The sequence below is a fragment of the Pleurodeles waltl genome, chromosome 12, assembly GCF_031143425.1.
Source record: "Pleurodeles waltl isolate 20211129_DDA chromosome 12, aPleWal1.hap1.20221129, whole genome shotgun sequence".
Classification (NCBI taxonomy): Eukaryota; Metazoa; Chordata; class Amphibia; order Caudata; family Salamandridae; genus Pleurodeles; species Pleurodeles waltl.
In genome coordinates this window covers 630888670-630903141 of record NC_090451.1, presented here as the reverse complement: position 1 = coordinate 630903141, position 14472 = coordinate 630888670, and positions in this window count along the sequence as shown.

Below are 14472 nucleotides of genomic sequence, written 5' to 3'. Positions count from 1 at the left end.
TTGATTTTAAGAGGGTACCTGATCCTCCTGGTTTGCCAGCATGCACCTGGTGTTTTGTGGAATGGCTATGATTTTTTATTGAGCTTTCAGATGATTTAAAAAAAATCTTTTTTGATATTCTTTGGATTTCGACGGCTCACTACGGGGGTCATTATGCACTTCGGCATCCCCCACCGCCAACAGTTCCGGCGGTCAACAAAAGACCACGCCTATAGTGATGCATTCATAGGCGTGGTGGTGTATGGAGAGGTGGCAATGGTGGTGGAGCAGCATCCAGGGAGCCTGTTCCCTCCCAGAGCAGTGTGACAGAAAAGGTAAGTGCTGTCCGAGAGAAAAGGGGGGAAGGGTTTGTGAGTGTATATGGTGGGGATGTGTGTCTGAGTGCATGTATGCGCGTGTTCATGTAAGTGAATGGATGCATGTGGATGTGGGGGGGTTGGGGTTCTGGGGGACCTGTATGTAGGGGTGGGGGATGGTGAGGCTAGGGGTGGGTGGGCCTACAAGGGGTTTTGGGGGAGGAGGGTTGGGGGGAGTCAGTTTTCAGGGTGGGGGTGGGTAGGGATTCGAGGAAATGGGGGAGGGGCCTGGCATGCCACATACAGTTGACAGTAATGTTTATTCCTGTCACCCGTATGCTTTACGCCAGGGTTTACTTGGCGGGGTAACTCGCCAGGGAAACCCTGGTGGAAAGGGGATCATAATCCCACCACCTGTCCAGCCTCCACCACTGGGTTGAATGTGCTCACTGTCAGCCCGGATTCGAATCCCGCCTGACGCGGGGTGGACTGGCTGCTTTGCAGCCAGTTCACTGCTATGCTCAGAATATGGCGGTCTGGACCGCCATGCAGTTGGCAGTAATGACCGCCAGCGTGGCGGTCCAGACCGCCATGTTCATAATGACCACCTATTTTTCTTTTCAGGTGTTTTGGTGACAGACATAGAAGATGAGGCACTGTCCTCATCAGAGACCGGATTGTATCTGGTCTTCAACCTTTGTAACCTGAGCAGGAGACCACCTTCTCTGTCCTTTAACGTCTTAGTAGAAAATGTTCTACATACCTTGCAGTCTCTAGTTTTGTGGTTAGGAAAGAGACAGTATATACATTCCTCATGGAGGTCGTCTACATGTAATCTCTTTTTCATACATGGATTACAGGATCTGAAAAGCTCCTTCTTTGGTGTCTCTGACATGGTTGTCTTTTTGAACACCTAGCTGAAGAAAAATATTGAAGAAATGAATCCAAAATCCTCTGAATAAGTATCTGAGAGAAAAAACTAAGCAGAGCTCAGGGGGGACTCTTAAGCACGATGTGCGGTGGAAAATATGAGGGAAGGCAGCTCTTTACAGGAAGGTTCTAGAGGACGGTGTGTTATGATTGGTTGACTCTGAGCTTGGTCCTTTTTATGCATAAGGACTGCGATATGCTACTAAGCCAAGGGCCTAATACATATCCTGTATATACATTTGTACTTATATACACATATATACACACAAATTTAAGCAAAGCTTTTATATTGCACCGGGGACTCCCATCTCGATGACGGGAAGTATTCAAGCATGTGAATCTATGAAAGTTCCAATACTGGAGTAATCAAGCAGCTACAAAGGTACATCCATTGGGACATGCAGAGCCATGGGAGGCCCATAACAACAAGATAGCCAAATTACAGGGGTGTTGAGGGACATCAAAACCAGCCTGGACAGAGCTTTCAACATCACTCCACTCCTTCCTTTGGACAGCAACACCAGTAACATCAGCATCAGTGCCAGCCACTGGCAGGGAGGTCCCTGCCAGTAGAACCACCAGACCCAGGCACCCCTGCCTCCCTTAGCAGCAGATCACCCTTACCCCCCCAAGCAGGGACGTCCAGCAACGAAGGCAAGAGGTACAGACGGCAATACACCCACTACTGCCAGCAAATGACCTCTTCCTAAGGGGCCTCCTTTGTGTGCCACACATTCACTCTGTTGGCTTTTCCTGAACCACCTACCTGTTACAATGGGAGGAGTACTCTGGACTCCCAGTGGTGTAGCATCTACTCCATTGATTTTATCCACCATGACGGACCCCCTCACTATACTTTTAAGTTCATGTCTGTCCACAATTTATATTTTGCACTAGCATTGTAATGAATTCACCAATCACAAACTAGTCTGCTTGCTTAATTTACACTAATTGCTAGTAGAGGTGTAAACTATGCAGATCATATGATGAGAACAAAAGCTACTTGTGCAAGGAGAGATATGTCACAGGTAGTCAGTGTCCGGCTCAGGACCATAATCACTACACACCAACACATTAGCACAAGTGTTTAGTCACACAAATAATTGTAATTCCAGAGTAAAGCACAAAGGCTCTCCATATGTCTGGACTTTTAGAAACAAGAATGTGTAACTCAAACTGAGTCATGGTACATATCCCAAGGTACAACCCCCAGACCACGGTGGAAATGAGATTTGCCAGACATTGACCTGTAGAATAGGCAAACATTGCCTTGAGCCTTATCACATTCCACACCAAAGTTTTCCAACACCACATTATCCAAGGTACAGACAAATGGCAGTGCAACGGTCCCTGACCACAGGCCCATCATGCTTTAGTTACCATGCATCTGGTAGTATTAAACACACGTCATTGTTGTGACACAGGCACTGTGGCCTGCAACGATGAAACATCAACAGCTACTTAGCGGCCATGCTAAAAGTGTTTAGCCAATATAAAGGAAAAATGATCTGTTTGCAATCTTTGACTACATGTGTCGTGCCCATATGATGACACACATGATGCAAGTGGCCCATCCACAGCACGTACAACAAGTCCAATGTCTACTTCTGATATTCTACCAAGAATCTGTGCAAGCTGTATTAGCACAGCTCTCCTACACCCACACTCTTTGACCTATATTACCTGGAACAATCCATGTCCACTTCGTTTGTCCTAACAGCATCACAAACCTGCCAATGTCACAACTATGAAATGGCCACATGAGGATATCATGGTGAAGGCAGCTGTACAAAGACAAAACAAGGAGTATAGGCCTAGAATCATAAGCATGACACTAATCACATTTCAACCAACTTGGAAAACACTTACATTGCAGGGAAACAAACAGTAACAAAGCAACATCCTCAAGGTGGGGATGTGTCAAACGCAAAATAATCAAACTGCCTTTGGCTGGTCATTGCAGAGTGTCAGCTCCTTAGCTTTTTTCATATAAAACAAACTCCACACATTCTCACAACTACAGTCCATTGTACAGTCACAGTCATATCACCACATGACATACTTACACTCGTGAAAAGTAGCTGATGATGAGTTCTTCCCACAAGTCAGCTTCTTACTCTTCACCACTGTCATGCTCGCTTGGCATTTCAAGAGTCTCACCCGGTGGCACCGCAGACTCACCCTCCTCTGGGATGTATGGGTTGTTCCTATGCAGGGCAAGGTTGTGGAGCATGCAACAGTGATCTTACACACTTTCCGGGTTGAGTAAAGGAGGGCTCCATCTGTCCGATCAAGGCACCAAAATCTGGCCTTCAGGAGACCAAAAGTCTGCTCCATGACCTACCTTGTTTTTCACTGGGCCTCATTGAAGCAAACTTCCCCTGAAGTAGTTGGATTGCTTAGTGGTGTCAACAAACAAGGACAGTTGGGATATGCAGAGTCTCCTAACAAGGAATGAGACATATTAGCATCAATGAGTGTGACACTTCATATATGTAGCACCTGACATTGCACACACAGAACCAGTACAGACGTGACTTATCAACCAGCCGGCCCTTTCTGATCACATTTGTGACATCAGCTGGGGTATTGTGATGTTCTGCATAATGAAGGAGCCATGGACTGAACCTGGATAACAGGCACACACATGTGAAATGTAGAGATCCGCCAAACAGGCTACTTGCATGCTGATGGAATGGAAGTTCTTCCTGTTCGGACAGATTTGTACATTGGCATGTGGTGCCATCAATGGATCCCACCAAATGTGGTAGGCAGTACAACATTATGATGTGGCGATGCTCCATGGTCTGCAGGTCTGGCAGTGAATGGTAGACAGAAGGTTGACGCCTTCTCCCTGGGAACCTGTGTGTGAAAAGACACGATTTGTATCATTAGTCAGTGTGTCCACAGCAACATAAATGATGCATGCAAAATTTATCATGTGACATAGCATTTCAGACTTCATAGACATGGCACCCAGTACATACACATCCCAGCTGGCAACTACACAAGAGTCACATGTGACCCACATGTTTTCACACATGTGTCCACTATATGGTATTGAACCAAACTAGGACTTTGCCCCTCGAAAAATGACTGCCTCTCCCAAGTGGAAAAAAAGACCATTGGGAGGGGTGTACCATGTACTCCTGTTTAATGCCATCTGTGCCCTGCAACATGTTGAAATGTTGTTTGATGAAAAGGACCCACTTCACAATACAACATATGGATGCATGTGAACTTATATCACACGTTTTTAAGGTGAGACAGAGTGCAAATAGTCCAGTACAGCATTTCATGCTGCCAAAATGGTGGCTGTCTGACCTTCTCCACTGGACATTGAGAACCGCCTGCGACTGGCGGCGGAAGTCGTCATGGCAGTTGCAGCCATGGTGGACCCAGCCACAGGCTAACGTTGTTGCGAGTTGCAGTTGTGGGCCAATGGCTGTTTCTGTGGGCAGGGACGTCTATGTGGCAGACATAACTGCCATGTTCTGCAGATTCACTCACTTGACTCCTAAAACTGCTGCCAGCAAGACCTTCACTGCATGAGCTGCTATGTTCCACCTCTGGGAGCATTCATAGAACATCCAGCAGGTGACAGGGTCCCTGCCTTCTCTCCAGAGATGCTGGAGGGGCTAGTGGACTACTCCTGTATGGACAGCTCTATCGTGCACCAGAGGAGCAGGGAAGTACCTCACGTGCACAGTTTTCTCTGTACTTCACAGCTCTTTCCCTCCTCGCAGGCTAGAGGTTGACTACTTGTGTGCCTGTTGTTGCAGTATGTGCAGCATCAATGGGACAGACAATGTGCAGGTATGGGTGGCCAGTGCCATTTGTATGGTTCATTCATATTGTGTTGTGTCGGTTATTTGGGTACCAAGATCCTCCTTGTGTTGGATGTACATATCTAGGTCAAGAGAAATTACTGCCATTCACTTACATGTCTTTCCTCATGATTGCTGTCCATGTCAGACAACATGTATGAGCATGACAGCATGAGCTGAGTATGCATGCTGTATGAGTCAGTTGTGAGTAATGTGAGCTATATGTATGGTGCCGCAGAGATTCTTTAACACATCTGCCCTTGCTAAAATGTTGTTTGGAAGGCATATCATGACTCACTCTGCCCTTCAGGTTGCCACACACACAACATGCCAATTTGCTGTCGTCCACATGATGTACTGTCATGCATGGAAGTTATGGGAATGGAGTGTCATGTAGGTTCTGTCTGCTCAGCCTGCAGAGACCAGGGCCTGACAAATCTGTCTCCCAGTATGGGTCCTAGATTAGGCTGGGGTAGGGTCTCTGTGGCTATGCAACTGTGGCACTGTGCCCACTCCCTGTACCCCAGCAGAACCTGTCATGTGGCCAATATGAGGCAATGGTGGCAAGTCCTGCCCATAATGCCTCATTCCTTTGATTAGATTATGAATGGTTACAGAAGTAAGTTACTGATCTAAGCCATATGTGCACTCAGTATCACTGTCATTTTTTGTCTTTGACTCACGAAAGGTCCCTTACTCCCACAGCCCTGTTGTCACCTTCACACAGGCCATACTTGTCCTGTGGCGGCTTACTCCATAAATGGCAGTCCCACAGTGCAGACAGTGCGCTGATTCGAAGGAGGCCATGATGTGGGAATAAGCAGCTTGGTTACTAGCAGAAACTGTACAATGCATGTCTTTGTTTGTTGAATGCCATCTCTGTAGGATGGACACGCATATCTCCAAAGGACTGCTATGTGGTACAGGTACATACCACAGAACACCTCCCCCTGATGTGGCATGAGTCTGTATTTGTTATGGGACATGTCCACATATGGACAGGGAAGACACTTTCTGTACCCACCATGCCTATTCCTTCATCGTTACCCATGTATAATATTTTAGTTTGTACTCTGGAAGTTGGCTGTAAGGACTGTATGCAGGGAGTCAATCTCCCAGAGTGTGAATGTCCATTCATGCCTAAAGAGTTTAATCTTCAGAAGCCACATAGGTGTGATGAGTTTCTAATGGCTTACATCACAGTCAGGTTGCTAGAGCATGGGTTACATGATGTCAGTAAACTTGCTTAGTCTTTGTAGGCATGGAGCAGGGTAGTGTGTTCATCTGCAGATGGAGAGTTATGTGTTTGTAGTCATATCTCTGTACTTGTTGGCTTGTAGGTGTCACATTTGGGGAGTATTGACAAATAGGAAAGTCCTAGCTTGATGTTTCTGACATGTACGTGACTCAACCATTTGTGAGAAAACTTGTGATCATGATCTCTTGATTTGTCTTTTGCATCCATGCAACTCAACGTCCATCAAAAAGAAGGGATTGTGAAAGAAGAAACCCACCCCTTCTCAAAGGGGTGGGCTCAAGGAGGTTATTCTACCCTACCTAATTCACCTTGCGAAATCAGGGTTGCAGTTTTCTTCAATTAAGGTACATTTGTCAGCCACTACTGCTTATCGTAAATCGCCCTCACATGGGTCATTCTTTACTATGTCAGCGGTTAAAGATTTTCTAGAGGGCTTGAGAAAAGTTTTTCCACCAGTTCGTACACCTTCCCCTCCGTGGGAATTGAATGTGGTCTTGTCTAAACTCATGGATCCACCATTTGAGCTTACAAACAAAGCCTCTTTACACCATCTTACATGGAAGAAAGTTTTTCTTGTTGTGATTACTTCAGCCAGAAGAGTCAGCAAAATTCATGCTCTCTGTTCAAAAAAACCCTATACAGTGTTTCATGATAACAGGGTGGTTTTTAGAACCCATCCTGGGTTCCTACCTAAGGTAGTTTCTGACTTTCATATTATTCCGACCATATCTCTTCCAACATTCTTTCCCAAGCCATTTCCGTTAGAAGAGAGAACTTTGCTTTCCCTAGACTTGAAAAGAGTGTTAAAGTTTTATCTCGATAAGACTAAAGATGTCAGGCAATCTGATCAATTATTTATAAACTATGGCCCCATGAGAATGGACAGAGCTGCCTCAAAACAGACTATTTCTAGGTGGATAGTCTCATGTATTGTAATTGTTTACCAATTGACTAAAACAATTGACTGCCAGACCTAAAGCTCATTCGACAAGGGACAAGGCGGCAATGACAGTCCTTCTGAAGAATGTACCCATCTCCAAAATCTGCAAGGCTGCAACATGGAGATCAGTACATACTTTTACAAGGCATTACTGTCTAGATTCAGATGCTAAGGCAGACACTCAAGTGGGTCAGGCTTCATTAAGAAATTTATTTAATCAAGACAAGTAAACTGCTTGTGCTTCCACCTCTCCGTCCGCAGGGGTATGGGATGGGATTGCTGATCTATTTAATGCTTATGACTATTGATGAGGATACTCTGGAATAGAAGGATAAGTTACTTACCTGTAAATCCTAGTTCTCTTCCAGGGGTATTCTCATCAAAATCATAAGCAACCCACCCTCCTCCCCAGACGTAATTCTGGAGGTACAGCAGTTTAATTGTCTAGCCTACTCCTCTTATCACCATAAAAAAGTACTGACCTAACTGTAACCCAACTCTCACCTCACTCTCACCTCTGAGGCATGGTGGGATACTGGAGGTTCTCGGGCCTGAAGGCACGGTGCCAGTTTTTTGGTTCTGTTATGTTAATTAGGATGCAGCCTATTGGCTAATAATGCCTCTGTACTTTCACTGCAGTTTTTCTCTCTGCATGGGATTTGCTTATACTTTCTATGCTCTCGTCTTTGATTGCAGAAAGGTGTAAGCTGCTGTATTTGAGGAGTTTGATTAAAGAAAAACTTTACAAAAATATGACCTTTTTAGCCTGTTTGTCAACTGAATGATTGCTTACACATGTATATGATTATACATGTACTAAATTTCTCTACACAGTTCTTACTCTTACATATATATTTAATAATGTATATACATGTGTGTTTATATATGCTCCAAGGTCCCCGCACGTGGGTGGGAAGATTAACTGCTTATGACTTTGATGAGGATCCCCTGGAAGAGAATGTTGTGCACCCTTCACTGTCCCTGTGGCTGAGATGGCCATATGTGCATTTTTGTGTAGTATTGCGATGCAGTGTGAGTGACCTGCCCAAAGGGGTTGTATTGTTTCTGTGAATGTGTCCATCTGTATGTATGATTCCAACTGTGTACATAATGAGGTATGTACTTGGTGCCTGTAGCATGAGCCCCATACCATGTGGACGACGGCGCAATGATCGGTTGTAGCGGTTGATAACACAGATAGGTGTTTCTACTTATGGTCCGTTGCACCCATGGTGGCGTTGAATTTGGTCTCCTTCGAGGATCAGCAGCAGGACCTGTGTGATGGGCTCTGTGGTGGCAGCAGACGTGTAAGGCCTCCTGCAGGTAAGTGTCTCCCTTTATTTTCCCCATTGTTGCCTGCTGGGACGTGGTTGTTGCACCACCACGATCATACTGGTGGTGTGCAACCTCGTAATGTGTCCAGTGGAAACACAGGCTCCGCAGGCCTGTTTGTGCTGCCTCGTGACTGTGGCGGTCTGTGCAGCCTGGTGGTGCCGGCAGAACCATGGGGGTCTTTGCTCCATTGACCCGCATGACTCTTAATACGGCGGCCTGAATGCCAAGCCGATGGCGGATGGACCGCCAAACTCATGATGAGGCCCTAAGCTTGTGGCCAACAGACCTGGGACCCAAGTCCACCCTGCTGCCCAACACCCCGAAAACCTCTGCAACACAGTGGGCGAAAAACTAACAATGGCTAAACAAGTGACTTCACCTCTTCCTGCATCTTCATCCTACGTATTGTCTGCAAAATATTCCATTGACTCCCCACCAACACCAGACGCCTGGTCACCCAGGTCCTCATCAACAGCAGACTAGACCGCGGCAACACACTGTACGTCGGCATCACAAATCAACTCTTACAATGACTCCAGACCAACTAGAATGCTGCAGTCAGGCTCATCCTCAACATCCCCTGCATCGCCAACATCACGCCCCACCTCAGAGAGCTACACTGTACACTACCAATTCAGAAGCAATGCAAATTCAAACTGCTCACCTCACATACCAATACCTCCACAATGTCAGGCCTGCCTACCTACTTCAACCACCACCTCAACCTCCACCAATCCACCAGGAAACTGTGCTCAGCCTCATTCCACCTCGCCTAAACATCCCTGCAGCTACAGGAGCAAGGCAGAAGGACGTTCCTTTTTCTACATCACAGCCAAAGCCCGGATCAACCTTCTACATCAGGACCTCCCCATCCCTTCTTGGATTCTGCAATAAACTGAGGTCTTAGTTATTTGACTAGGGGCCTACTCACCTACTCCAATGCCTGGTTACCCCTTGGGTGATAAGCACGCTATACAAATCCTCTTAAGATAACATCCTCTTAACTAGTCAAAAAACAAAATAAACTATCTTATCAAAGCTCAAAACTAAACTTTCAGCCATTATGGCACCATCTCATCTGCAATTATTAAAATTAGTTCTACATTGGTCATGTTAATCTTGTGCCAACTCATGTCTACAAGAAGCATTTTGCATGACGCTCTAAAAATCAATCAAATCAAGCTTCACCTAAAAAAAACCTCAGGATGACGCCATTCAACTCCAATTACAGCTTTATCACAAACCCCTATTGGTTGGGGAAAGTACCTGAGTAATGTGTATCTGACCAACTCTTCTCACTCTTTGAAATAAAAAATAATATTCTAGCACTCTGCCAACAGAATTTCACAAAGGTTTGCAGCACTGACAAATGATTTCAATATTAGATGACATTTAATGCTTTTTGGATAAAGGTGATGTTGGGCTCCTTATATTTATTGATTTCTTAGGGATTTTTATAATACTGTTCATGATATGCCCACTCACATCGTCGAAATATACATGTACTTCAAAGACGAGGTTCTGAGTTGGTTTATCTCTTTACTAACCAACTACAGCTAAATATAAAGGAAAGTGTAATGGGTAATTAGAACATGCAAACTTCTGCCACACTATCCACGACAGAAATGAAGGAGGGGGGGGGCCAGAATGTGGGTTAACTGGAAAAAGTAACCCTTATCAACTTTATAAAGATACCCTGGTTGGTCTCAACACGAGTTTCAGGGAAACCTTGCCCTACCCCCAGAGAAATGTGTGTTAAGTTCAAACAGTGCAATCAATCTGAAAGTAAACAACTCAGTACAATAAAATTCCCAAACCAATGAAAAATAAGTGAGAAAAAGGACTCCAACATCAGGAAACTCAGACACAGGAAACAGGAGATATGAAATTTAAGAAATGTTTACGTCAAAAAAGTACCAAGAAAAAGGTGTCACTAAATATCATTACATGGTGACCAAGGGGCAATTCCAGGCTGACAAACACAGCAGAGGTAGAACTGCAATGGTAGGACCCAATCAAAGTTTTTACCTTCTTATTTAGACTAGGTATGGAAGTTGAAGCCCTTCACTGGGGCAAGAGCCAAGGTTGAAGCCGACAAAGGGATCTTAAAGTTGAACACATCATCATCAAACTCCCACTGAAGCCACTGGTTTCAGCACCAATAGCTTTGAGCTGGACAAAGCTGGATTACATAGCTACCATTTCGGTTCCAGGGGCCAGATGTAGCAAGCTTTTTGCATGGTGCAAACAGCGAATTTCGCTGTTTGCACCATGCAAAAAGCACATTGCGATGCTCATTCCCATTTTGCGAGTCGGTAACCTGGTTACCGACTCGCAAAATGGGAATGCAACTCGCAAATAGGAAGGGATTTCTATCTGTGCTGATCTCTTCTCCACTCCAATTCCACCTCCCCACACTCCTGTGCTCGTCCCTGCTCCCTTCTATTCTTCGTTTCACTAAGCTTTGTCTGCTGTATTCTTAGCCTCTCACACTCATCCAAACATCTCATCTCTACTATGCATTTCACAGCTACATGTTGCTCAGCTGGTCTCTAAAGAACTTCATTCTTTGTTCATCCACTGGTCTCTTCTCCGCACCAATCTTCACCATTTCTTTTTGCTATCTCCACTTGACTCTTTCTTCCCCATTTCATATCTAGGCCCACATTATGATTGGCCCGGTATATAGGTCAGATTTTTCACAGCCTGGGCTGTAACAATAACAAGGGTACCCAGTAGCAGGTGTGGTGGGAGGGGTAGCAATTCAGGCCATTACACACTGAACTCTGAGGTTCCACTAAGAAATGAGGACCTACTAGGGAAATGTGTATATCCAGGAGAATTCTCCTGGTAATACCGCATTTTGAGTTAGACTTTAACCTGGAAATTCTGCCTGATAAAACCAGGCAAAAACTTTGGGTGCAAATTAAGACACTGGCGGTACTCCCAGGGAACTCAAAGTTCTAATGGGATCAGTAACTGTTGCTGAAAACTGTTGCTGCAACTGAAATTCAAGACCTCATTATGAGGCTGGCGGACCTTGGACCATCAGGTTTGCGGTGATGGTCGGACACATTGCAGCCGTCGCTGGTAGACCCGCCAGGGAACCGCTGTCTCCACCGGGAACTTGGTTCCCAACGGTGGTCTGAGCTGTACTCAGCCAGGGCGGCGCTGAGTTCAGCGCCGCCTAGCTGAATACAACTCAGCTTTCCGCCAGCCTTCTCATGGTGGGATCCCCACAATTAGAAGGTTGGCGTAAAAGCCAGTGCCTGCGGACACAGGGGGCCCCCTGCACTGCCCATGCACCATGCCCCCCTGCCCAGCACAGTCAGAATGACCACTGTCTTTTCATGGTGGGATCCCCACAATTAGAAGGTTGGCGTAAAAGCCAGTGCCTGGGGACACAGTGGGCCACCTGCACTGCCCATGCACCATGCCCCCCTGCCCAGCACAGTCAGAATGAACACTGTCTTTTTTTAAGAAAGTGCACATTCGAGTGTGCTGTGTGCTATGGTATTGGCCAGGGCAGTCCAGCAGGACCCACGTACTACAATGTACCCACCGATCAGCCCAGTGGGAACATTGTAATACGCTTGGGTGCCTGTGAGTTTGGCAGTCTCGCCATGGGACTGCCAAACAGATAATAAGGTCCTAAGATGCCACAAGTAATGAGGACCTTTTTTCCTGCAGTAGTTTTCTTATGGCACATAGGAACTAAGCTCCCAAATGGGAATGGTGGATGTGCCCCTAACAACATTACAGGTCCCTTTGATACTGGACAATGGTATGGTATGAGGTTACAATGAGTGACTTTACCATGCAGCCTTTACTACGCATGTACCATTACCATGAATCCCTTTACCATGAACATACACAGAAATACGTTATATGGCTCATAAATTAGCATGCACACCGTTACCAGGCAGACTTTCACCACAAAAACCTTTACCATACAACTTTTTTTCAAGTTGGCAAGCAGAGAGGGGGTCAGGTGGACTATGTGGGCTAGACCCCATCGCTGCAGGAGCCGCTGTCTTCTTGCTTTTGCACCACCGGGAGCTTTAAATTGGAGCATTTCTCCCCGCCGCATGGGTGTTTCTGGCGACCTGAGAGGGGGCCAGGTGGGCTTCGTGGGCCAGACTCCATCATGGAAGGAGCTGCTGTCTTCCTGCTTTCACACCATCAGAAGCTTTAAATCAGAGCATTCCTCCCTGCTGCGTGGGACACACCCGGGGTGTTCCCAGGCCAAGAACGAGCTCATCTGTGCCCGTCCGCAGCCAGACGTGGCTGGTTTCGCTCTCTTTGCCCCTCACTATTTTAATTCCGGACAGTGAGTTTCTTTTAAAAGTTCTATCCCAGGTAAGGTGATCGCATTGCGGAAGCATAAGGGTGATGCCGCCCATCCCTCCATGACTATCAACATTATGGCTGAAAGGGCTGTTCGGATCATAGAGAATAAGATTGAACTGGCAGACTGTAGGCTCTCAATGGTCTCTGGTGTGGCCTTGTCTGAACTTTTTACTGATGAGATTAATGCAACCACAGTTGGCACTTATATCTCTGTAAATATGGCTGGGGCTGTTTGACCGACCCCGCGGCAAGCACTGTTATTGAGTCTGTCGGTGGACAGGAGAACTTATCGTCCCTGCAACAGTCAGCCTCTGGTTGCTGTGAAGCATAAGAGGGGTCTGGGTAAACTGGTGGGGGAGAAACGAAAGTAGCCTTCACGCTCCTGTTTTAATTAGAAGCACCTGCTCCCCTGGATCCAGCCTCGAAAGTCTATGCAAAGCCCACATGGTTCGAACTGTGGCTCATTAAAAGTCTGTGACCTTTCAGATGGTCGAAACTTTGCTCCTGGACATGTCATTAGTGGAGATACTGTGTGTGAGGGTTGGTAATATTTTAGAGAAGAGACATAAACCATTATTTGAGCATTTGTCTCTGCTTGAGGCATGATCAATTAGTAACTCTGACTGAAACCCTCAAGTGGTGCTCAGTGGGAATCCCAGTTCTCTGCAGGCAGCAGGGCAGCAGCCTAGAAGTGCCCCTAACTTGGCATCTTGCAAGAGTGCTGTGGGTGTTGTATCCGAGCAAGGTTGGGCTTGCAATGGACATCCTATTTATAGCAAAGGCAGTGGCAGGCTGAGGTTGTCCCTCGCATACCCCAGACACTACGCAAAGTTCGTAACTGCATCCCAACTAATCGATTTCCTGTGCCCAAGGAGCATTATGTTGCTGTTCCTTATGAAACTACTCTTAGTCCTCCACCCTCATCTTGCTCAAATGTTCTAATCCTGGCAGGGGTATAGCCACTCAAATCTGGCCAACGGGAGTCCTGGGAACAATTCAGGATCAAGGTTGCCATTGGTTACATATGCATAGATGCTTTAGCGCTTGGGGCCCTAGTGGATGAGTAGGATGGCCCGGCTGTTCTGCTAAAAACATTGGTGGGAGACACTACATTGTGGTAACTTTCGGAGGCCTGCCTGTGCTCGTGAAATACTAAGCGTTAAAGAAGCCCATAGTTTAGCTGAGACTGAGGTTTTTACCCTACAACCAGGGTATTTTTATAGACCTCCAACTGCCATTTTGCACTCTCCTCACAAGAGTTCAAGCACAAGGGGAGGTATTCCTTGTTCCAATCTGTTTTCTGTACTAGGTGATCTGAAGCAAGTAGATTGACTCAATAGGTGCCCCGTCACTACCACCCTGGTGTGTCCTGGAGGGCAGGAGCCTACGGCTGCCACCTTAGACTGTACCCCCCTCACTGAGGTGGATGCTGTACATGGAGCTTCAGGGTAATCCTCACGTTATTCACTTAATTTTCAATCAGATTGAGTAGTGTTATCTCTGGGGATTCAGAACAAATTAGAAACATATTGTTGA